This window comes from Neodiprion lecontei, chromosome 6, assembly GCF_021901455.1.
Source record: "Neodiprion lecontei isolate iyNeoLeco1 chromosome 6, iyNeoLeco1.1, whole genome shotgun sequence".
Taxonomy (NCBI): domain Eukaryota; kingdom Metazoa; phylum Arthropoda; class Insecta; order Hymenoptera; family Diprionidae; genus Neodiprion; species Neodiprion lecontei.
In genome coordinates, this window is record NC_060265.1 from 23,352,601 (window position 1) to 23,379,339 (window position 26,739).

The 26,739-nt window shown below is 44.3% G+C and overlaps 1 protein-coding gene across 4 annotated transcripts in view; it reads left to right on the forward strand.

Annotated features, from left to right (window-relative positions):
- The first annotated feature begins 5,891 nt into the window (after positions 1-5,891).
- LOC107217771 overlaps positions 5,892-26,739 on the forward strand; it is a 53,168-nt gene continuing 32,320 nt past the window's right edge. The window contains exon 1 of one of the 4 annotated variants that reach the window (XM_046742943.1): positions 5,892-5,944. The gene's annotated coding sequence lies outside the window, so the exon portion shown is untranslated. The remainder of the gene's footprint in view (positions 5,945-26,739) is intronic. The other 3 variants (XM_046742942.1, XM_046742941.1, XM_046742944.1) reach the window with 3 other exon arrangements.

Sequence of the window (26,739 nt, forward strand, 5' to 3'; positions counted from 1 at the left end):
GTTCCATAACTTCAATAACGACACTAACCAGATTTTCTCGATCCACTTTAAAAACTTCTTACACCATGCGTGTTTCTCTCCGAGGAATGCTGATGATTTGTTTTATCGTGATAGGCTTCCTTGATCGTCCCCTTCCGATCATCGGCCGTATATTTGATACGAAGATCACGAGAAAACTGTTCAAAAAGATGCTTTTGTATCAGATACTGGTAAATTTTCATCGTCAGTCGATATTGAGCACCGAGCCGAACATGCCGAGAGAGTGCGTTGGCAAATCGCTATTGTGAAGAAGTATATCGCCAGGGACACCAGTGTGGAAAGATTGCGAACTTGGGCACTTTATTGGTTGGAAATTGGAATCCCTCCCGAAGGTTCTGACTGAATGGACAAAAGTATAGTTACACCTGGTGTTTACCGCAACGCGATTAAATCCTGGTTTTTGGTGAGTCAAACGTTTCTTTTCCCTCATATTAATTTTTTTTCTTGTCAGAATATTGGAATTTTTCGAAGGTACGATTTTCACCAGCTGCCGAATTTCTCCTTGAGAAATAATCGTCGTGCTTTGATTACTATTAATAAGATGAGTTTGAGAGGAAAAATAAAAATAAACCAAGAACGCATAGAAGAAATGGAAATTTAATGTAACATTTTATGGCAATTCGTAACTTTTTCCTCGAAAATTATCTGAAGGATGAAGCGAGGCTTTCGCTCAGATTTATTAAAGTTTAAATTTAGTTCAAGTTGTATACTTCTCAAGAGGAGAACGAATAATTACTTTTTTAATTCATTCGGATGTTTGCCCCCAAGCTTGTAGACACTTTTTTTTCATTTTCACCGTGCATAAAAATATACTTATGAAATCGTTGTGTAGAGCTGGATACGCATATTTAAAGCAACAGCAATTTAAGCAATAAAACGTTTTTTCTGGCTTATCAACAATAAGTCTCGGTACGGAGACCGCCTAAGCTTTCAGAAGGCAACCGAAGTCTGGGGCAACGAAAGAGCTTTTGGTAAGGTCCTTGTTAAAATCTATATCGTATCGCGGTATCGTATTATTATATGTATAGTTGTCTCGTAACCTGAGATATATTAGGTCTTTTTTATGCCGTTTTATTGACAGCTTCTGAAATGACGAAGATTTGCGGAGAATATAACCGAGACAGAAAATATGAAATTATATACCTAAGTAAAAATAATTTTCGAGACTTGAGCCGTGAATATGCATGAGATACTCCATAATAAGGGTTGACTGTAGAATCCTCGCCGCAATATTACACCGCGCTCTTCCAATTTATAAGATCTTTTAATTAAATTAAATTTATCAAAAATTGAACGGAACCTCGTTGCACAGCGGGCAAAAGTGCCTAAAATAATCTTTCCAATTAAGTAATTAATTAGTTGACGCAATCATAATAACAACAACGACAACAACAACAACAACAACAACAACAACAACAACAACAACAACAACAACAACAACAACAACAACAATAGCGTGATGATAAAACAATACTAATTAGTGTTTCGGAGAGCAAGTCTCGGTCCTGAAGGGTCGGCTTGAATTATGGTCTGTATAAGAGCTTGAAAAGACAAGATCAAAAGAGAACCAATGAAATGAAATGAATTAAAAAAGTTTATGAAATTCTTCGACGAAATCACGAACGAATGTTTGCGTAAAAGTAAAAATAAGCGCTCGTAGCCATCACTAGATGGGTGTACAAGGTGCCATGATGTATTGATTGGAAGCTGGGCTACAGGTGGCTCTCTGGCGCAAGCGCCATTCGAGCTGTTTCATATACTCGAAGGATATGAATAACTTTACGTTTCGGCTAATAAAAGCTTTGTCAAAGAAATGGACAACGTTTCAGTTTCATCACCGATTGCCGTATGCCCAAAGCGATTATTCAAGACTGATCCGCGAACGGAATCGAAATTATTATTCTTTGATCCGACAATTATTTTGAATTCAACACCGCAAAGCTGAGTCAAGTCAATCTAGAGTCGACGCGTAAATCTGCCAAGGATATATCGTTACAAAATGTAAAGGAGATACAGGAACGAGAAATTTCCGCGATATTCTATGATTCGGATCTAGTTTCACACAACCGTGATACAAGTTATAGTCACTTGCCTACTAACACACCTTCCATTGATTTCGCACTTAGTTTCCAGCGAACGATCTTCAGCGTGGTAAACTTGTTACTTCCTAAACAGCGCAGCGTGTTGCAAATTCACTTAACCGCACGCCCACGATGTTCCGTGACTTTGTTAACGGTAGTTGTACAGGGCGGATTATGTTGTACGAAGTTCCGGTTGAAGATTATCGGCGCATCAATTTATCTCAACACGCCAATCGCCCGTGTGTGTTCGCCGTTGACGAAATCGGGAGCTTGATGCAGGTAATGACAAAAGCTCATTATCGGTGAACCGGCCCGTCTATAACGATCGGCAAATTCATTCCGAGATTCTTACGTCGTATGCCTAGGGTGGTCCGTTACGGTGGTCCCTTTTTGGGATTCGGTTAATGAACCACTTAACCAGCTCCGCGTAAGCAGCTGAGCTTTCCCGAGTTGTTGCCCGGAAATATACCTAACGATAATGACGATGCTGGAATGCCTATTTCATTGTACAAATACAATCGCGAGATACGGCTGATGCGGCCGTTCTCCTTGAAACTTAATCTATAAATAAACGAGGCAAATAAGACGAAGAAAGATATTACGGAGAAAATGAAATGGATCGTATAACCATAAAGTGAAAGTGAACAAAAATAAGAAAAGAAACCTCGTGTTTATCCATACGCGCCGCAACCGCAGGGCGGAATCTCTCCGGAGGTCACGTCTATATCGAGAGTTTACTCGAACCTCAGACAATCGAGCAAAAACAAATCGCTGGGGGATCTTACGGCCCTTCGGCGATGGTAACCAAAGAGCGTTAACTGACTCTACGCTCTGAGTTGTCTATATTTACTCGTGATACCAAATTTACGAAGGTCGCGAATAGATTTCAATGTCGCCGAAATATCAGAAAACTTTCGATAACCTCAGCTCCTTTGAGATCATTTCTAGAATGGAAAATACAATCTGAGAATTCTTCGCGTCGTGAATTTTTTTAACAAATAATTACCCTACATGTACAGTTTTACGTACTTCGATTGTCTCGTGCTGTTTAATATCCCGGTTACTCAAAAATATTCTCTTACACCTTGCGAAGATATTTGTGTGCACGAACGGATTCTATCTACATTCAATGTATAATTTAGTATTTGTTTTCGCGGTTGAATTTTATTCGATGTTTTCGGTCCTTCCTCTCCCTCACCCCCCTATTGGATTTGTACTTGTTTGTCGTGGGGGTGAAATTGTGTTCAACGACACGGTAACGTCGTGATTCCGAAAGCGAAACGGGCAAAGCTGCAAGCGTCTTTTACGAAGCCGCGTATCCGTGGGAGCAAAGAAACGTGGTATACCACGTTGTATCACCATATGGGGTCCAAAAATTTCCATATACTTATTCGATGTTTCGAATCAGTCGATTTGCATTAGTATATAAGGCAAACCTGTGTCGAACCCGGCAGCAAAGCCGTACACGATCGGAAAAGGATCATCTGTCTGGGTGGATTATTCAATTGACTCGCAGAAAACGGCAGCTGAAAGCTCGGTGTACGTATTTCTATTCCACTTTGCGGGATAAATATTTGAATCGTTCGCATGCGATTTTAACTCGGTTTACAAAATGTAATTCATTTTCTAAACGTGGGTTGTTTCTCATTGAACAAATTTCCTGTATACCATTTCTGAACCCCCCTTTATTTTCCTTTGGAGAACTCATAATCCCAGTGCAATATATCGCTTCGAAGTTCGACCCTCGAGCGAGAAGGGTCTCTCGCTGTGAAAAAAAAATTGATGGAAAAATTAATATAAACATAATAAAAAATAAATAAAAAATGAGCAAATTCATCTTCAATTCCTAAAGGAAACGCCGAACAACTACGCCGTATTACGTCTTTGGCATAATATTGAAAGTCGGCTGATTCTGCGGGGCTGAATCTGACCTACATACGTAATTCGATGTTGAATGTTTGATCTCTCTCCACGTTGCCCTGCAGACATCCGGTCTCGGAGTCTCGCCGTCTGTCGGGATGGCGTGGGCGTGCACCATCCGCGTGTCTGCCGGCGTCTCGAAGCGAACCTGTAGATCGAGTTGCGTCATCCTCACCCCTTTCGATTCGAGGCCCCCCGCCCCGTTTCCCTCGTGAAATTTAAATTCAGAGAAATTGCACCGCCCCTGCGCCGCGCCGCAACGGTTCAAAGCACTAATTTCGCTTCCTATTCATCTTCATTTCCCACTCGAGCCCCTCGACGCTCATCCGCAGCATCGTGACGCGAACATTCGGTAATCGAAACCTCTGTCAATGTCGCGGCAGATATTATTCCTGCAGGACACGAGTCGCGTCAAATCCGGATTCTCCCCCTCTTCGTTCGCCGGTAGCCCCCGAATCGGGGGAGCATAGAGTCCGGATTATCCCTCGGGCTGGGATTGTCCGACTGTCGACCCGTCGTGGTCGCCTTTACTCGAGCCGTTGTTTGGCCCCGGAGTACAAGGTGGACAACGGTCACCCGATTTCGGGGGTTGGCTGCTTCGGTCCCGAATGCTGCTGTGAAAGCGACTCGAGTCCCTCTTTCCCGCTGCCCTCGAATCAGCGGAAGCAACAAGCGGATCCACGCGACTCTCGCGGAGACGTGAATTCTGGTTTCCTTCTGTGCGGATCTTCTGGTCTGGGTTCACGTCGTCAGAATCCCGGTTCCCGGAAGATACGCGGATGGGTTCACAGTGGAGGACTTTCGTCTTACACAAGCTGGGTACTCCTTCTCCCTTCACTTTCTCTAATACACCCTAACAAACTTGTCAAATTTTACTACCGTAAGCCGAGTCGACTCGACGTGGGTAACGTTTATCGATGGAAATTGATAGCGGAACACCGCTGCTGCTGGGACACCAGTGAAACGCTATCGGCCCGATTATATCCAGATTGTTTGTAAACAGAGTATGAGTGATTTGTGACCAACTTTTTGGAAAAGGCACGTTGCCCTATATATATATATTCAAGTTTGAATTTTCCACTCAGAAGCCGCGGAATCGTCGAGATTGAAACGCAAATCTTCTCTATCCGAGAGTCGAAGGTGCCTCGCGCGCTGCAAGTTTCGTTTTTTAGGATTTTGTTTATTTCTTTCATCCCCGAAAATAATTTTCCGTGTTTTAAATTTCACCGAGGGTTAACGTTTACTTTTTCGGCACGAGGCTGCTTCGTTCACGTTTATACCCTCGGTCAAGAAGGTATGCGTGATATAAAATTTCTTGACGCATTTTTTCGCTTATAAATTTACCGCGTAGTGTCTCAATATACCACAGGGGTGAAAATATAGTCGACGGTTTCCGCCGGAATGCATTTGCAAGATCACCACCCCCTTTCCAACCGGCGTCCGCACCCCCTTCCACACGGCAAAAAATTACGCGAATCACGACGGCGAGCCAAGGTCATTACAGAACCGACCCTGATAAGGCCGGCGTCCAAAGAGTGCGAATCACGGAGATGAAGTGAAATCTGACAGACTTATCGCGGTGTCGCCAATGTGCGGATGCTGGGTCGTTTCCCTCGTGATTACGTTGATTTTTTTGCATGCCTTTTTTCAAACCTCTTTTTCTCTCATCTCGTCACTGTTTGAAAGGAATCTTTTCTCTTCGTTCTTCTCGTTATAACTCTGCTCTATTTCACTTGACTTTTTTACTAACCGAAAGCACCCCGTGAATTTGGAAGACGGCGAGGCGCCTGCGCGCTCAAACCTTGTACCGCAGACCTGGTGGTGGATGCCGAGCTGGAGGTAGACGTGAGAAGGGGAGCGCAGCGACAGTAGGGCCGCAACACCAATCCGCGACAGGCATTATTGTGAGTAACTCATTTTATGGGTAATTGTATACGTTTGCTTTTTTCCCTCTCTTTCCATAACGGAAAAAAGAAAATGATTATTTAATTTACGAAAACCATTTTTCACAAAAAGCGAAAAAAGAACACGTTATTCCACCGTTTGACAAACGTCTTGATTCGAAATCGTCTGTGGGTACGCAGATGGACGAACGTGGTAAACAAGATGTAAAGAAAAACCATTCTTGTTGCAAAAATCTGCGCACAATCGGGTATATGATAAATTTGATAAAGCATTATACGTACAGTTACAGATGTACCGGTTTCGTTTATCGCGTATACTTGTTTAACCACATTCCATCCGCTTGTTTCACTATCAGGACTATCAGTATACCTGTAAATGTGACAGACGACATTTTTTATGGATCCATGTATATATCTGCGTTTGTAGCGGCGGGAGAACGGTGTAACTTAATATTCGATCTCTCGAGGGAGTCGTAGTTTGCTATTTTTGTACGTTTATTCTCCACTTTATACGAATAAATAATATTTATAGTACACATGCAGGTATGTGGATGTTTAGCGACGAGTGGGGTTAAAACTGAAAAATCTGAAACTTTCAAAACTCTTGTCTACGGTCGAGTGATCAAAGGACGCGATATCGTTCCCTCGCGACGGATTATACAAAAGTAACGACTGTTCAAGCTGCTCCTTGACATCAAAGAGAAGCAAGACCGTTTTTGCGAGGTCGGCGTGCGGTTAATAGCAGCCTTCTTTGAACACGCGTACCAAACTTGGGTAATTAGCACTCGCGAAGGACTTCGAAAGTTATACCGATTAGCCAAAAGTGTCGGCATGATCATTCTCTAATGTCGCGTCGTGTAACGCGAGACGCGCGCGTTTGCAACCGAGGCGATTCGGTGACGCCAAAAGCATGAAATCGTCTCACGGGATGGTGAAATCACCATTTTAGTATACCTGGTGCGGTTGGCCCGCTGGGATTTACCGCGCGGCCGTGCTGCCGGTATAATTTTCATGAATATATCGCGCCACCATTAAGTCCAATGTTTACCTTAAACCGGGTTGCGCGCGTTCGCATGGCCACGACGCTCATTTATTACCTTTCTTTTTCAACTTTATTTTCTCTCGTATCTCGTCCCTTTTTTTTTAAAGCATTATTATTTAATCAGGTTAAGCCCGAGTCGACGTTGTCGGCTCGTTCATCCGTGGTATATAAATTGGATGACGCCGCATCTGCCCTGTGAAAATATCTCTCGCTTCAAACGCGATCGACCCTGGTGGATTTGCTCGGTTGACCATCGGGTGAAAAAACCGTAATAACGATATAGCATTGCCGGGATTGTTGTACGTGTAATATATGCGATTGAAAAAAAATAAATAAATAATGGGAGGACGGAAGACAAAGGACGAAGAACGTTGGATTTCACCTGACAAAGCGGCGACGGCGCAAGGGATGGTTATAACTTTGTAAATCGGTTTTCACGCGGTACGAAATGCATAATTTAACCCCAGAGCGAGAGATAGAGAGAGAGTGTCTGAAGTCTGGAAGGTGAAAAGTTTCAGCACCGTTTTCATGAATTATATGCAGCAAGTCGACAGTAGAGTGGCCTGATATACGGCCAGACAACAATGGGCTAGACGCGTATACTTGGACCCTCAACATCTTCGCGTGTCCCTTGTGTGTATAGGCATAAGAAACAAAAGCTGAAAATTAAATTCACCAGCTCACTGCATACGTATAGCAATTCGTGACTCAGGCCGGATCCCGCTACCTTTGTATCCGATGGCGTGGATCCTTACGGCAGGATTTACGATAAGGAAGGATAAGGGTTGCGGTTGATCGGTGAAATCGAGTTTAGATTCGATTTAAAGCTGATCTTTGCTCCCCTTGGCTATTTGGGACTTAGATTGACCAAGATCCTGGCCGTTAGATGGTAACACTTCAAACCGGAGCCCCGGTAACTGAACGTCCATTGTTTGCGTCCATTTGCATGTTTCCCCCTGCCTTTGTAGTCAATGGATTCGTTTGATATTGAAATCGCCATCCGCGGGTGGAATTTTTTTTTATTTTTTCCACCTCTCATTCGAACCGAATCAAACTATGCAGAGATGTAAAAGTGCGTCTTTTGTTTCGGTAGTTTTGTCAATAGCGACTATCTAATCGAACCTCGTTGAATTGAATTGATACGCTATCGGTAACTGTTGTATATCTACCTTTTCACCGCGTACGTACGTAAAACTCACAACGTCGCTTAGCTCGCCCCGGAGATCACCCTCGCCTCTGTGCACGCGTGCATGCATCCGTGATACACGTAGTTGTGTGCGAGTGCGTATCTCCCGTTTCTCGAAATCCCTGCGCCTCTCTGGTTGGCACCTGCAGGATTTCAGATACGAGCAGAAACGGTACATAAGTATTTATACGTATATACGCGTCAATCCCCGAGACATTCCGTCTGGTATTTTTCATTTTTATCGCAAGGTTGTAACAAAATTGAAAAAAAAAAAAACGAAGAAAACGACAGCCAGACGGAAAACCTTTTATTCAATCACGAAAATGGTTGTCTTTCTCTGTCGGTGGCAAACACTTTCGATCCTTTGAAGCGTCGCGGATCCGGCCATCGGATGGTTGAGCGATAATTCTGTTTTCGAGTTTTTGAGGTGACCGAGGGGGTCCGGCAAAAGAACGCTCGACCACGTTAAATCGAATGTCTTTTATACAGTGTACGTCATATTTTTATGAATTTCACGCATCGATTAACAACAGTCCAATTCGAATCGTTGATCTCCGTTATGTCAATATTATGTCGTCTTTTTTTTCTCTTTTTTTCCTTTGAACCTAAATTTTTCTTTCTACATCTGCATGCTCGTTGCTTAGCGACGATTATAATTCTTTTTCCACCGTTCGAAAACACTGCGTCTCGTTCGAACGCAGGGGGAAAAAGTTGAGCCATTCATTTGGTTCGACAGACGTGAAACTAATTGATGGAATTTCCGATCGTTCGACCGCTGTAGTTATCAGGCAGAAGCAATGTGGCTTAAACTGTTCCAATTTACACACATTATGAAACAAGCTTTCGTTCGATTGTGAGTAATGCTTTGTACAAATCGCAGCTTTTCTCACTTGGTAATTAAATTCGCACGCATCCACAGTCAGCGAATCGCGGCCTCGTTAACGAACACAAAGAGAGAAAAAACGGATCAAATATTGTACTGTGAAATGTAAGGAGCGACAAGTCAAAAGGATTTTGCCACTCGGTTACCAACGTGCTCAAAAATCATCCCCAATTCTTTTCTCGAGAAGTTCCCGTGAAATAAACCGGTTTCAGTAGAGCAATTCGCGTGACGTATTAAGCGGATCGAGTATTCATTTCGCGCAGGGGAATTTTTTTCGACAGACCGCGCTGATCGTGAACCCAGAGGATACGCAGGGGGATCAATCGATCACTTATTTATTCATTAGGGATTAGCTCTAGGAGCAAGAGGTATTGGATGGTCAGTATTTGAAAGCGAAATTATACCGCCGAGGGGCAAAATTGTTATCATGCTCGTTCTCCGCGTGATCGTCGAGCTTACGATATCAGTCTCGAAATTTGATCACGCTGTCCGACATTAAGAGGTTCGTCACATCTGAGACGAGTAAAAAAAAAGTTATCTTTGAGATTTTTTTTAGCGTATGAAACCCACTTTTATTCGACATTCATGACATACATTTCAGAGTATAGTATTTTACGTTGATTGTGTTAAACTTTCGTTGGCAAAATCCTAAAACTTAAAAAGTCTCGGCCGTCCGGCGTCCGTCCGAGATGCATTTTTTTTGTTTAGTCAGCAGTTGCGGTATCAGATGTACTTTCGTTATTTTGTATCAGATGAACAAAAAAAAAAAAACACAAAATTTCCCTGAAAGTATCTAGAATTAGCAAGCAGCGATCTGGAATTAGGATATTCCAAGTTTTTGGAAAATGGTAGTCGATGATTTGAAAATCGCAATATTTTATCTAAAGTCGTTTAGTATTTACAAAAAACAAAACAACTATACTTGGTATAGAAAAAATGGATGATTCTCAAGTAACTACTGGACAATCGTATGAAGTGGAACTGCATTGTAAAAATTTTAGCCGAATCGCTCGAGTAGTCTTTGAGATATTTCTTCTACCAATTTTGAAAAGATTGTTTCGGGAAAAACGCGTCTTAAGTTTGTAGTGCAGTTTACACCGAAACAAATTTTTTTTTCTCAAATTTTTGGGTTTCCCTTCACAAGATTTCCCCGACATACACTCACACCACATGGTACTTGCAAAAAGACATATTTGCGAAGAACCGATTTAATCGACACGCGAGAAACTTAACGCTGCGCACTGCGCTGCAAACTGGCAGCAAACTACTAGGACCAGTTGCATCCGGGCCGATCCGCGCACTCCTCGAGCAGTTGGGCAGGGCGCCAGTGGAGGGCCACCTGTTGCGAGAAACTCTTTCGTTGCACTCTCGGCCGGCTCAATTTTCCCCAGCCAAGTTTCACCCGGTGTAAAACTATGCCAGAGACGGCCTTTTCGTCGTGCAGGTGGCGCCGGACACTCCAGACTGCGAAACACGTTCAGAAGCTTGCAGCCGGGTACCGTCTACCTGCAATTAATTCCCCATGAATTGAAATTACCGCGCTTTTGTGCCGCGAGCTAGTGGGTTTCGCCTCCTTTCGGGGCGAAAGTCATACCGTTCTCAATTACGGGCCAAAGTAAACTCTGCGCTGCATGTTGCGGTGACAGAGGCCGCAACGCGAGATTAGCCGTCGGTTTTGCCGCCTCTCTTCGCTCTCCGTGCGTGATGACTGTGTGCGTCGATATCTGGGCGTATAACATGTCCAAGGTCAGCGTTGCCAAGGGGACTGCAAACTGGGATAAAAGAGACACGTTGGCCCCGTGGCCCTGGGGATTCCCCGGGGATGATGCCGTGGCAGCCCCGCTCCTGCCCCTTTTTCGACCTCCTTTTTCGGGGGTCGTCCGCGAAATACCAGATATATACTAGATATAACAAATTCGGAAATCGATTCGCGGTCACATCTCTCGGCTTTTTGGCTCTTTGCTCCGTCGGACCTTTTCATACCACCCCCTTACTCGGGCGTCCGTCCTACGCAGCTGCTACATGCACTAGGCGAAACCTCGTGTACGCAATCTCTTTTAAATTGAACGCTTTAATGCCGGAGGGGGCGGAACTCGATGGATTTTCGAGAGGTCGGCGAGGAATGGTTATCAGAAAAATATTTTACATTCAACTCGTCAATATTTACCGGCTTCGGGGTACGCGAGAGGAAATTTAAACTCGCTGTCTACCTTATATACAATCTTTCTTGGGTATAACGAGACGTACTGTTTATCTCTTCCGAGAGGTCAACGCTATTTGCAAAAGTCACTTGATCGTTTCGTGAACTTTTTCATTTCCTTCAACTCTCAGACTCGCAGGGAAGACAGAAGAGCAATTTCCCAAATGGAATATCAGCGTTTCATTACTTGGTACTCCGTTAATCAACCTTAGCGAATTTCCTGCCAACGCTGCTGAAATTTTTCTCACTGAATAATTGCTACGATCGGTTTTCCTAATTCGTTGGAATCTCCGAACCCTTAACAGACGTACATGTAACACACCCCGCATAAGATTTCTCTTGACGTTCACATATATACCTTATACCGATCCCACGAACAAACTCTGCAGGAAATTTCCGAGTCAAATTCTCCTTCTCAATTGTCTGGTCAAGGTAAAATCGTCCCTTGTCGATCTGGCTGATTATACCTGCAGTTTAAATTTCACGACAGAAATATCCCGACTAAACGGGACTCCCTGACGTGTCCTAAATCCACGCAGCTCTGATGCGACGACGGGTTCAGACGCGCTGCGGATATTCAATATGGACAAGAGCGAAGAATTGAATCCGAGCCAATAAAGGTTCGTTATTCGAGTAAATTTCCAAGATTTCTGGGAGCATGCCTGGAATACCTTGTGTCACTGAATATTCCTCAGTCCGCATAGCTGACGAACGAAATTTAATTCTCACCACAACGGTTCGTCGCGACAGCTCACTCCGTCCTCTTCGTCATTGCGAGAATATTATAAAAAAATTATGGAAAGAGAGATGAAAATCCGGAATAAGAATGAGGAGAAAAAAGAATACAAGAAAAATGATATTCCTCGCGAAACTTGCCGCGCACGCTTATGGATTTCTCGAAACACGGGGCAGTGATTTTATTGCTGTATCGGGCTTCGACTCGCGGGGCGCATTAGCCGCGTCGGCAAAGCTCAGCTTCCCAGTTGGACATCTCAGCTTGAAGCTTTTCTACGAGCCGTATAAGTATCAGAGGAATCGTTTACTGTAATGGAGTTTTTCGTCGTCAATCGAATCGAGTAACCGGTTGGTTACACACCGTTATATATATATATATAATAATTATGTATATATATATACGAGTATATAAAATAAGACACACCGTCTTGATTTCGTTTCTGGCGTCGGTTTCAAGGAGTTCAAGACACCCGTGAAGCCTTAACCGCAGGACTTTGCAGAGGCCTCCATCAAGGTCCAGCAGACCTCTTCAATCAACTCCTGAACACGACACCAAGTCTCAGCCGTGGTTCAAACTGTCTCAAACTGTCAAAGGAGGGTCATGCCTTCGAGAATCACGCGTTCGCCGCGGGTCCAGGCAACGCGAAGGACTCTGTCTCCGTTAACCCCTCGCCACCACTCGACGCCGATGGTCTCGCCGCAGGGATAACGAGCCGTCTTTCGCGTGGCTTGAGCCTTGTGGAAACCAGCCAGTCGACGACGTTGAAAGCCGTTCCGACCCGTAGATGATCCCCGGGTTCCTTCGGCGAACGAGCATCAAATACTCTTGTCATTGGCAGTGTATTTCGAAGGATATATTTTCTTTTCATTGTGGTATGTCGGCTTCGTTAAGGTTGTTCGATGCTTCTTTACTATCATGCCAGCAAAGAGTCACTTTTTACGAGACTGATGCGTCTCGCTACATCGTGCCGAAAGCTGAGCTACCGAAGATCCTGGCTTTGTCTAATTGAGTGGGTTTAAAAAATAGTCGCAACCTGCCAGGGAAGGAGATTGTGAGTTGTAGAACCGACTCCCGCGTGATCAATCAATTCCGAAATCAATCGTTCCGAAAGCACCCAGTCTTTCATACTACACATCCGTCATTTCGTCACGATCAACACGCAAGTCGCCGTGACCAGTCAACCGCGCGCTGTCAGCTGGCAATCACGCGTCGCGAAATGACGGATGCGTGTTCCTCCGCGAAAGCAAAGGGCTCAATGTACGAACCTTTCTTCCATTCGATCCTCGAGTGATGAACCGAGAGACTCAAAGCGCAAGTGAATAGCTGCTCGAGGGAAAGAAGCTTACATTTCACCGATCGATAATATACGGTTCTCCGGTAATCAGCTGTATAATAATTTATTTGGCAGATTATACGGTTCCAAAGTACTGCAATATTACTTCGAGTGGACGGAATTCGTTCTAAGTGAGAGGAAGAGGCTGGGCTGGATTGTACAGGGTAGAGAGCAGAGTCGTGTAAGGGCGTTCGGCTAATCGAATTAATCTGCTTAGGATGAAATCTTGAAGGTTGGGGTGGGTGGCCGTTGTGAAATTTCGTTCAGGTCTGGTTGGCTGAGCCGATGTACATACATGTATATTAATGTGTGGATACAGCTTGCGTGTTCGCACCACTCGCGCTGGTCCAGAGATGATGACCACCCGCGGTACGGGGAGGTCGCGTCTATTTATAGCCAACGAGGGGTTCAGCGAGACTACCTGTTGTTGGCGTTGGCTACGTGCACCTGGGTCGAACAACCCCCGGCGAGGGAAGTGGGTCAACCGACCCGCGGAACTGGGTCAACCCAGCTCCCACCCCAACCCCCACTCCGACCCCTCCGTTTTTGCCCCCATCGCTCCCGACCCGCCCCCGACTCTCGTCCTTATCGCCATCTCCGATGAAATCGCCTTCTCGATGTCGTCCCGCCACCCCGGCAGCGGCTCTTATATACGCGTCGCGTTAAATAACGCCTCAGTGATCTGATGAAAATTAGATCAAAAAATGTGTGATAAAAGTGATTTTACATCAGCACCTCGTCGCACTTTCGGGCGCCTCGAGTTTGGCGAAAGCGTAATCTGCCAAGGTCGATTTACTCGACGCACGGTGCTCCGCTATTCAAATTTCTTTTTTCCTCTCCCTTTTTGTTTTTTTCTTTTTTTTTTTCTTTTTGCTTTTTAGCTTCGTTAGCTTCGCTTTGCAAGGGCTAACCTCGTTCCCGGACAGATTTATCCTTCCCCCTCCCTCTTCCGTTCTTCAAATATACCTTGGGGCGTGCAGTCGGGAATCCCTTAGCCAGTCCTCCTGTGATTCACCGCGGTCTTTCAACCATGGCCGGGACCTGGAGCGCCAATAAATATCCGTAATCAGCTAATTGAAATCGGTTCAATTTATAACCGCGTCTGTTTGCTATTTTTATTTATTTACTTTTTTTTTACACAAAGGCAATTCTTGTATACAACATTAACGATTTCTTGATACTCGTCGTGTGATAGCTCTCAGTCAGAGTATAAATAAACACGTATGTACCTACAAGCTCGTTCGTTGTTCGCCTCTTCACTCAATCGCTTCAAACCTTTGTCTCCATGGTACTGCCAGTATAGTCAATACCGTTGGGTGATAAAAAGTAGTAAAATATCGAAGGTAACGGAAAAATATTCGGTATGTTCTGGCCGTTTTCTGAATCGTCAGCAAAGCTGCAGCATGGGCAAAGATTGGTATGAAAAAATGACAGGATAAAAAGTCACGTTGCTTCATCTCGCGGTGATCGTGAAGTCTTAACTACCCAACTTGAATTACGAACTTGTACAGGGGCGATTTTTGTGTGGAGTGAGCTTCGCCGCGAGAAGCGCCAACCGCGATAATTTCCCGCGGTGTTATTGTCAGCGGGTATTTCATTTCCGGTATTTATTCTAGGAATGAAGTCGGTATAAGATGTAATTTCTGCGCGGCTTTTACCCTCCCTTTTCAGCCCTGTCGTCAGCTCCTTTCACCCCTTCCACCAGCGGATGACCCAGTTGTCACCGGGACGCAACAAGTCCAGATTCCCTCCCTCGCGAACCCCATCTGGAGACGTTTTCTCGGGTCGGGAAAAATATTGTTCCGAACGTGAACAGCCGCGAGGGTGAAAAGATGTAGGGCAGAGGACAGCGTGACTCTGACATTCGAAATCCCCCTTTACTTCCGGTGACTGAGTAGGTACGTTTACACGCGCGTTATTCGCATTTATAGGTATAATAGATACGTTTGTACACGGGCGGAGAATCGTCGGGTGAAAATATCCTCGTCGTAGGCGCGTGGTAGCGAGGAAATTAAAAGCGATATTTATCGGTGACTATACATTATATGTTTATACTCGAGGAGGCGGAGAGCTGGACCGTTGAAGAATGGGATCGATAACCGTTACGGGATTGAAATCCATCGGCCTTGGTGTATCCCCGGCGTCGTGACGTCCTCACCCCAGGTTTCACGGCTTCGAATTCGATTATTTCCCATCCTCATCGATGAACGCTTCAATTCTCACCCCCGTGATGGGGCCGTATGGCCAATTTCGTATTTACCGGTGTATTTACGCGACATGGTCGGAAGCTTGAGCGACACCAGATCCCGGTGCCTATTTCGGTTCTCTTTCGCTCGGGGCTGTCTCGAAATCCATTAAGGACGTGGCTCATCCCCGGGCCTCCGGCTGAATTACGTATTTACGTATACCCTTAAACCCGTTGCCTGCAGAGCAAACTCGCGAGGAGTTTTGTATGATGTGCGTTTCTGTATATTCGTGGAACCCGATCGCCTCAAGCTGCAGATCTTTCGATCGGTACCGGATAGACGAATTGCTCTGGTCGCGACCTGGTTACACGTATCTAAATTCCCTGTAGATTGTATCGACGCGGTGTGAATTCAACTGTGTGCAGACGTGTGAAATATCCACGGAATAGATCATATACTACAGCAGGAAATTCTAGCAAGGATAGAATTTTTCGTTCGAGGTGAAATTCGCATATCGATTATACTGCAACATCATCGTTGTTCCTTTTTTCTTCCCCCTTTTTGTTTGCTCCCTGATTTTTTTTTCTCTCTCCTGTTTTCCCCCAATCATCGGGATATAGCTGAGGTATAACTTTTTAATTCACCGTCGGATACCAACAGTTGCCCTGGGGGGTAACGGGGGTTAAGAAGCGGTGGAAACGACAGGGAGCGTGCAGAAGCGGAGAGGTAAAGTTGGTGTTACGTCTGGGCTGCCAGCCGCAGGTTTTCCTCATCTCTTCCGATCATTTATTATCTATTACTTATGCTTACCGGTTCTCGCACATTCTTCACAGTAATCCTATGGTCTCTTTCCTGTCACATTGTTTTCTTCCGGCCTCAAGCTAGGCCTTGAAAGCTCACGCCACTCGCTATCATTCTAATTCAGCAACTTTTGTTCTTGCACCCTTCCTGCATTCCTACTCTTTTTCTCTAAAACATGTCTATTTCGACATCAATCTGAGTAAATTTTATTTCGATATTCAATTAATTACCCCAAAACTGAACGAGACCAACTCCTAACTCCAACTACCAATTCCAACTATGGATTTCGTATTTCGATATCCACTTTGTTCACCCAAACACTTTCACACTCCTTACTGTTTTAATAAATCATTTATACATTTAAACATAAATCTTCATCATATCATTTCTTACACCTGCTTCCATTCTCGAAGTTGAGTGTAGAGACGAGCTTGAGACGAAAACAGACAATGATAGTAACAATACTAACAATAAAGATACTAATAAAGTAAAAACGAAAGGAAGAAAACGAATCATAGGCGGCGGGCGGTGGATCTGTATTCCGAGGATTAACTTGGTAATTGGGGTCATTGCAGATGCGACGTTGGAAGCCGATTTAAGGTCACCAAAGCCTAAGCCCGAGTCTGCAGAGCTGAAGGTACGTCATCGTCGGTACTCGGAGTGTAGTGTGATTAAAAGCTCATGGCAGGCCAGAGCTTTTATATGAGACGAAATAAATCGGATTCCAAGAATTAAATTGTCGCTGTAGCTTTCCAGTAGTACTGCGAAAACATGGAAATCCCTAAAGTTTCGGGTATATCGAAAAGGCTTTAAAAAAACTTCGATAAAAAGAAACCAATCGCGACTCGCCTTATTGGTTGCGTTTACTTTCGCGCAAAACGATTATACAAAACTCATGTTCAACCACGCAAGTTCTGCTCGATTCCGCTTCGCGCAGCAGTTATTCGCAGGCGTTGCGAGTGTCGCATGGCTGCTTAAACATGAAATTGCAAAAAAAAAAAAAAAATAAAAATTATGTCACGCAACTTACAATAGCTAATGGGTATCATCTCTTGCTGCGAAGTTTCCTTGAAACGTTTTTTAGTGAGTGGAAATGAGAAGCGAAAAACCTCCTCGGGCGTCTGAGATACCGGCGAATAAGACGCGGAGCTTTTAGGCGGCTAATTTTCAATCTCGAGCGTCTTTCAAAAGTGGATGTATACGTACCTGCATAAAATGAAATTTAATCCCGTAGTTATCTTCCTCTTCTGACGACATTTTTCTGATTAACTCGTACTCGCGGTAAGGTATAAATACATGTACCCTGGGCACAAATATGCTTCGGTATTCTGTAAGGCGGTGTATTTCCACAATTTTTCACCGCATTTTTCGCCATTCCCTGCAGCGTGAGGCATTTTCGTCCGAACATGCAGCGACGGCCGTGTATTTTACGAAATTAAACCGTTGCCCAGCCGTTTGTGAAACATCCTTGCTTTCCTTTCGTTTGCCAACTTTTCGGAATTATTATTATTACTCCGACGAGTTAGCGGTACCTTTGATACAGCCGTGCCCCCCGGGGCTTACCGGACTAATCGTTTAATTTTGATCCACCGGCTCATTCGAAGATATCACGCCATGGAACCGAACCACCTGGAGCATGTATTAGTTCGTGTAAATTCATTGATCCACGTCCGCGAGCCACGTATTCAATCATTTTTTCATATATTTTAAACAACGGTTCAGCTTTAATTTACGACACCTCGTTTCAGGTTTCTCTTCGCTGGATGTTTAATCGGTTCTTACTTATAATACCGGCTGGCACACAAATTTCATTTCCCCTATCATCGCGAAGTTTTGGCACAACGCGCCAAAGAGACCCTCGATATATGTACTCGTTGCAGATCAATCGCTATTCAAATTACGCTTCACCGTTTCAAGCGAGACGATATTGCGGGACGAAATTATAATCTAAGGCTCTTATTATATTTCGAAACGAATCTCCGTTAATACCCAGCTACGCGGGATGAGGTTCGTTCGGGATTTATGAAATTAAAGTCCGCGGTCCGACGGTTCCTCGATTATGACCGGTATCAAGTTGAATGATTCTCGACACGTTATACCGCCCGTCTCGATACTTCCCGGGGATCGCGTCCGTTTCATTTTTTATAGCCTCTTTATCGTCTTGATCGCTAACCCTAAACCAGGCCGTGAACCGCCGCAGTTTATCACCCTTGAATTCGCATCGCCCAACACTTCTCAACCCTCTCACCGCGATGTAGAAACAACGATGCATCTTTTCGCCCTCGTTCGTGTATTACAGGGGTTGGTTTCTGTAACATATATTACGCTTCGCGCAGTCGAGGGAATCCACAGGGAAGGCCAAACTTGTTTTCTAGGGGTGAACGCAACAAGTGTATCATCCTCCTCATCAGTAAAGACTGCACAAATTGAGAGAATACCCTTGTGCCTTGAGGAAGCGTGTTTCACGGTGAAAGGGTCGAAGGACGTTGAAAGCTGTTTTCCTTGTTACTTCGACTTCTTTCATCGTACATGGAAATTTGCGATCCCCCGAAATTTGGATACACGTTGTGTGCGAGTTTTGTTTCGCGATTCTTTATTTCACAAGCGACTAGCGGTTTCTTGAACGTATCGCGTGGATCAGTTTTCACATTTACACGTTGTTGTACAGCAATTGCACGCGAAACTCTTCCTTTTTTCATGGCCAAGTGGCGAAGGTATATATTTGAAGCACGTGTCAATGTTCTAAATTGGAAATTCGAGAAAGATTTTTATTTTTTTACTCTTACCCCTTTTTAAACCGAGGTCGCAGTCACCTCTCTGTACCACATTAATCATGGCCCTCTGTTCGGCGACAAAGACTTAAGTCGGTTGGTGTAATACCCAGTACAGCTTAAGCGTTATTACGCAGCATGGGAATATTCTAATTCAGACTATCAAATCGATTAGGTACTCGAGCGTATAAGGTACAACTGGCACAAACGTTCTCGATATCGATAATACTGCTATATTGATATCACATCGTGCTTCCGTTAGCACGACTCGTCCGATTTTGGATAAAACTCGTATTCAACGCCGTTTATTTCCCACAACGAAGAATGCTCGATCGTCGATGACTGGTCAATTATCTGTGTTTCCGCAAATTAATCTACGCCGATGTGCTTGATCAAGATTATTTCTTCGAGAAAAGCGGTTACGAGACTCTTATGTTATGCTCGTTATTATCGTCTGCGCGAAGATTCCTGTTGCTGAAGGGTGGGATCAAAGTGATGGACGATGATGAGGTTGATTCGGTTAGCCAGTACCGAGCCATTCCTTCCTGGTTAATTATCCGGCGACGTTCGGAAATTGATACTTCTTTGCGCGATATATTCTCTGGGTATCCCGAGCTGCTCGAGGCAATCTTGACAGTTTTCGTTCAATGAAGTTTCATTTAGAAGCGATTGGTCCGTGCTTGTGTGTTTCTTTACTTGTTGACTTTTTTCTCTTTTTCATTTTACCCCTCGTTTCGTTATCTTGCCTCCTGGCCGAATGCCGGAGTTTTTCAACTTGGATGCTTGGCAAGACGCATCATATTACTTGATATCCAATTATCCTCATCGCAGTTCAATTCGCATCGCAACCCGGTGATGTGCAACGAAAATTTTCATGCCCACACGCGCTGCGCAAATCCCATGCCTGTTGTGCTGATTTTCGCAATGCTGTATATGTACCTATAACATTGTACATACAAATGAGCAAGGAGCTCGACGGGTATATGCATACCTACACCCTGTGCGAATCGATAGAGCAAACTGTTGATTCCCGCCCGGATACTAAGGCCGACTTTTTCCAATGGTGAGCGAACGACTTAAATTCAATGTTATTTTCCAAGAAAGTGAAGTGATCAGAGCAATTTCCTTTCTTCTTTCCATTTTTCTTGTCCTTTTTTCTGTTTATCAGGATATTCCGTAGCGCGGGTATGACAACAATTTTCACTCGAGATACGTGCGGGACGTTGGTGGATGAAGTTTCAGGGCAAACACTCCACAGTTGCATAAACTCTGCCACGTAGAACTTGTCACGAACTTAATCTAATCGTAAATTGCGCTGGTAATTAGTCGCATGTTTACGTCTGGGTCACTCGCTTAATTAGTGTTGATGTTCAACTCGAACGGGGGTTATTGATTCTCTGCATCGAAGCGGTCGGTGCAAATGGGGTGGCGAGTGAAAAATTTTAAACCGCTGCGACGTGGTTTAAGTCATCGTGAAACGGGATAGAATCGGCTTATAAATGTTTACTGAGGAATTTCCTGGGATTCGCATTACTCTCGCGGATTTAGTGCTGAACCGTCAGTCGATAGGAAATAAGGGAGCTTGGTTCTCGTGCCAATTTAATTTCCTCGATACTTTTGCTCGTGGTGTCGCAGAGGCAGGGGTTCGGTTATATACGCGGAATAGCTTCGTCCGAAGTGCGTTTTATTATTCAAGGAACTGTGGCTAATCTGTAAAGCAAATTCTTCGGAAGTTAACTATGCCTTGAAGGTTCGTCCTTTGAATATCGCAGGTACCGCCAAAAAATTTCGACTTGTTCCTCGTCGAGCAAACATTGCACGGAACAGGCAACAACCAAATGCGAGAGTTGAATCATAAGGTACCTACTGTAACGTGCCCTGCAGTACTAGGCGATACCATCGGATAATTTGGACCACCTTCAAAAGTTTCCGTTCAATTTATTTCCCCGTCATTTATTGCGATTAGTGAAAAGTTTGTCCGTCTAATGCCAATTATCGTGAATTTCTTCTTCTTATATTTTTTCGCGTTTAACAAAAGGCCGATAAGTAGTCACGCGAACGTTTCAGTTCTGTTGAAAAAACGTGGGTGCAGTTCTCAATTACAGACGTAAAACAAAGACGAAAACAAACAGATCGAGAGTAATCTGCGATTAAATAAATAAGGCATCTGCATCTCCCAGGTTGAAGCATTAAGCATTGGTACAAGTTACCATTTATTTCCTTTACTTTTTTTTTTTTTTTTATTTACAGACGATCATAAGTACTGAATTTCCAGAATACGATTGGACGCGTGAAGAGAAAATGGAAAGTAAGCTTCGTCTCTGATTTGAAAAGAGATTTTTACAGAACTTGTTGTTTTACGTTTACATTATTATTTCAGCATGCACGCACGCACACACACACACACGTGTTATTGAACAATTAGCTGCGGGAATTCGTATCGTTCTTTCCCGTTGTAAAACATACCTTCGTTTAATTTTGTCGAGTTTTTCGTTGAACACCGTGTACACGGTGTCCATGCCGTCCCTTTTACGGCCAGTACCCTTGATCACGACGCAGATAGTATTCCTTATCTGTCTCGTCTCCATTCTGAGCGCATTAGAAACGGATGGCAAGTTCCTCGTAATATTCACGTGTGCAATTTAAGCTCGGAAAACCTCTCTTCACCCTGACCTCATTCTTCGTGGAATAAATGCTCGTCCTGACCCCCGCGCTTTTGCCATTCCGAGAGGGTGTATCTTCCCATCGTGCAAAGGGTTCAGTTTGCCTCGGTGACATAAAGGCCGAGATCCCGAGTCTCTGTCATTCGTGATACTCCGTTAATATCGCTAACCGTTGCCGCATCTGAAATCGATGGAGCCTAAGTTCCGGAATAACCGCAGGGTTCTATGTAAGGCGGTCGGAAACTCAACGGAACCAACCCTCTTGACCCGCACTTTATTCCTGCGGTCTTTTGATGCTGATTTCTGTCTCCTCCCCCGGAATTTCTGCGGGCTACAAATATTGCCTTCACTTCGAGGGCAAGTTTACTCGGAAATAAACGAAATGGTCGTTCGTTTCTAATACAGTACATAAATATTTATGCGCAAACAACAGAAATACAAATGGAAATGCCGGTGATATTGACCTCAGCATCGAATTCTCTTCGCAAGAAACCCATCCGGTGGGTTCGTAACAAGTAATTATTGTTTTTCCACATATCTTTCACGTGAAATTCTTTTGCGGCTGTAATGAATCAGGGATGAACTAACTTTCACCAACCCAAGCCTGTAAACAATTTTTACAAAGTTTCCAACTCGTTTCATTCTGTATGTGTCGTATATTCAGTATTCGATACTAGTTTGAAATTCTCTCTTGTTCAATCTGATTTTCTTATACCTACGTCGGCGGTAATTCTAGTCAAGGATTTACTCTCAATTCAACGGGCTTTAGAACCTGCAGAAATTTGGTTTCTTATATTCCTTTGCGTCGTGGTTCAAGAAAAGAAATCCTGGTCTCCAGTTGTGCTTTTTTCCTTCGGGAGAAGGAAAAATGTTGGTACTAGGAGGGCAGAAACAAGCAGTTATAAAAGTGTAAGAACATTTCGGGATTGTTAAAAATTGATAGTGCACTTGATGCGAAAAGCTTCGGATTCTGCGTTTCGACCGCAGAATACAAAGCAGGGATCCTCGTGCGGTGGTTGGATACCGAATTTTTAATGATCGGTAACGTATTCCGCCGAGGAGCAGGTGTATTATCGTTGCGGGGGTACGATGACGACGGTGGTACCAGATTGAAAAATTGCGCGTACTTTTTTGACATGTTATAAAACCAGCGTTTCAGGTACGAGTCCTTTCAGCGAGCGCTCCGCGGTTGAAACACCCTTCTCTTCCATCGCTGAAGCATATTGAAAATCCCCGACGGTCATGAATACGTTACAAAAATTCATGATGGAATCGCGGGATGTTTATTGATTGCCAAGAGTAGGCAGGCAGGCAGCAGGGACGAGGACAAAGGGTGGCATCCATCTCCGGTGTCCCTAAATCTCGGCAAATTTCGAGAATTTCATATCTCTGATACTCGAAGATGTCTCCATGTCTCCCTCGCGTTACAGATCGTGCCGTCTTTTTCCTTCTTATGACATACATTTCTCGCTTACTTTATTCCCCTCCGGTTGTTCGAACGCCGAGCCGTCTAGAGTTTAATAAGCTCCTCGATGGATATTGTCGGGGTTCTTTTGCAGACTTTTAGAGTGATTTTTATATAATCATTATGAGCTTTCGTTAAACGTCAGTCGTTATAACCAAGATTCATACTCGGTACTTGGTTCGTCGAGAACGACGCGGAGACAGTTGATTGAATATAATAGATTTTCATTTACTTTTTCAGCAAACAAACGAAAGTATTTTCTTCGAGTGTTTTTACCCTCCACCGAGGACGAAGTAAAATCCAGGAACGTTAAGCAAGTCAAGCGAATACAATTCGAATCGTAGGGACCTGAGTGTATTACGTTTAAAATGATGCATGCCGACCGAATCCCCTGTTTGCGGGGATCGAGCCGTGTACTAAATAATAACAATATGCTCTGCAGAGCAAATTTCGTTGGTAGATAACATCGCGACGCGGTATTTTGAATGATTTGTCACATGGGATAACATCGGGAAACGATGCAGGTTTCGTGCGCGAAACTCTTTGACCGAATCAATCACGTGTCGAATAGCGTTGCAAAACTCGAACAGCAATTACCGATAGATTTCCAGGCATTGTTTGCACCCCCTCCCCCCCCCCCTCCCTCCCCCCGAAACCTTTGTTTGCACTGCGTTTATTTTTTTCTTATCTTCGCGTTCGGCTCATTACCGCGAAGCACACTGCGGAGCACAATGGCTGCCACTTGCCGTTGGCAAAGAGCTGCGATTTATTGGCTCGAAAGCACAGGTGCTTCTGCGTGCGTGTGTGTGTGTCTGTGTGTGTATGTACACGATTTTCGCAGTACAATCGGCCGGGCTAGATTCGAGCTTGAACGGTATCTCAAACGAGTTCTAGGCTGGATGTCGGACGGCGACTGCGTAAATTGGCGCATTTTTCATCAGATAAAAACGATGAAAATACCCAACGGCATACCTTCGAAGTCGAGATCCCTCCCGGGTCTTTGAAAGATTTATTTTAAACCGTGTTGACTTTCAATGGTATAAGTAGCCAGAAGCCGTTACGAACGGATGATTTATTCCTATAAAGACATGAATGTTTGATTCAATTTTTGCGCTTTTCTTCGTCTCGCCGAGTTCCTCGTTATACTTATGTGTATACCTATAACATCCGTAATATATAATGGACGGGAACTTAGCGTGAACGTTCTGTAAAGGCTGTCAAACTTCTATAGGAACAACACTATCGTTCATTCGCATTGTTGGCGATGAGAGGGCTGCTCCCTGACAGTAAATCGATATTGAAATTCAGTATACGGACCACGGTGAGCTTTGAATCGCCCGCAAGACGTCAGATTTTGATTCAAAACGCGCGTGTAACGATAATACGTATGTGTCGTGTATGTGTGTGTGTGCTTTGCGTTCGATTGACAGCGTCGAAAGTGCCTCGGCGACTCGTCGTGCGACTGTAATTTACATTGGATATCTCCTTCCTTCTCTCCTTCTCCTCTTGCATCCCTCATTCTCTCGCAAAACTCTACGCAACAATTCATAGCGATACGATACAACGTTCTTGTAACAAGGGTGTTAATAGCTTGTATATTATATGTATTGGTACAGAGTTGGGTGGAAAAAAATTCGTTCCCCAGTCAACGCTCGGATGTGTTTTTAAAGAAGCGTGAATCTTCCTCGCTCACATTGAAAATGAATGATTTGCTGAATATATACCCGGCTGGTTCCGTTCGGCTTTACAAAATTTCATATCGTTTTCGCGTACTTAATTACAAGCGTAGAGGTAACATTATACGCACAAGAAGCTGAGATATGTTAATTTAATTTCGTGTCTCTGCATTGAGCCGGCTCTTTTGACACAGTAAGTGTTTTTCTTACCTCAAGAACCAACCCTCGCGAGATTGTTCATTTCCGTTATTTCCTCCACCGGAAGGGCGGAAATTTTGCTCTACCGCGATAGCTTCCGCTGATCACGGCTAAAACGTGATACAACTTCACAGTTAGCTGGTTCGTATTTACAGTTCGTATTTAAAGAATTCTCTACCTTTTATCCAGCGAGAGCGTATCGGCTGTTCGTTTGAAAACGGAAGGCGAGCGCGTATAAAATCCGCGAGATTTTCGATAGTTCAATTACAAGATGGAGCGCTTGCTTTGACGCCGAGGACCAAGGGCTCGTAAAACGGTGGCAATCCGCGACATGTAATTGCCCCGATCTTTAAGGGTGATCTTTACGACCTCGAGTCAAGAACGCTCCCAGGGCTTCACGTCCCGATTCGCATTACCGCATGATACCAACCCCCTTTACCTCTCCGTGCTGACATTTTCAAGGTTCCCGGATAAGCTCTCGCTGGACATCATTGAGGCAATATTTTTTTCCCACGCATTTCTTCAAGCCTTATACCGTTCTTTATCGTACGGGTAATTTTTTCGCCTGTTCAATGTGCGCCCACGCAAGAGCGGCGGATTATACGGCCGGGAATAAGATGTACGAAGAGATATCTAACGCGAGATCGATTCCGCAGAAACGCGAAATTGCCATTACTAAACTCGAGGGTGGGTAAGAATGTCGGAGCTGATCGCGTCTTCGAGCTTCGGCTCGAGCTTGCGACGTTAGACAACCGCCTGTATTTTCTCATTCACAATGTATATCCATTTTAATTTTTTTTTCTTTTTGTGCTTTTTTCTACTCCTTTCTTTATCCACCGAGATGGCACGTGCGGCGAGTCAATTAGCTGCTGCCGGAAGTACGGGATTGAGGAAAGGGTGCCGCCGACACGGTCATGCGTGCAACGCTTCGTCGTGTATTCGACAACGTACGGCGGAATGCTTTTACAAGTTGGAAAAAAGAGCGCCGCTGAGACACGGAGAAAACAAGTTTCGCTCTATCTTGGACTGTGTTCCAATCGGTGGACAACGGCGTGTCGGTTAAACTTGATTGAGGTAAATGAAGCACCGGCTAAGCCTGGGATGGCGGAGGAAACCGCGAAGTACGCGCATCTCAATTCGGAACTCGTGCCGATTGAACAGATTTTTATCACCTTTCGATGTCACGTTGGATTGGGAAGGTTTCAACTCGTGATGACATCGCGTTCCTTCATTATTCCCCGGCTTTGTACCCGTCTAATGCCGCCGTCGTTGTAGCTCCCATTTCCTTTCATTTCAACTCACTAACCAACGACGAGGTAAATCATACAAGTCCTCAACGCGAGCTTTGAATTCACCATAAATTCGACTCGGAGGTGAGCTTTGCTTCTCGACCTACCTCCGTCGCGTGTAATCATACAAATGCAAAACAGATTAACAGTCGAGTCGAGTTTATTGCGTTCGATATACGTATATTAAAGGCCAGCGTATCGTGTGCAGGGGTTTCATTCAAAAGTTGCTTATTGTGCCGTCGACAGACGGACGATGAATTAGAAGAAGGTTGGAAGATGTTGATAACGAGTCCTCTTTGCCTCGAGTAAATATCGTTTTTGCTGTAGTTATCAAATTTGCATAGATCGAATTAGACGGTCTGAAAT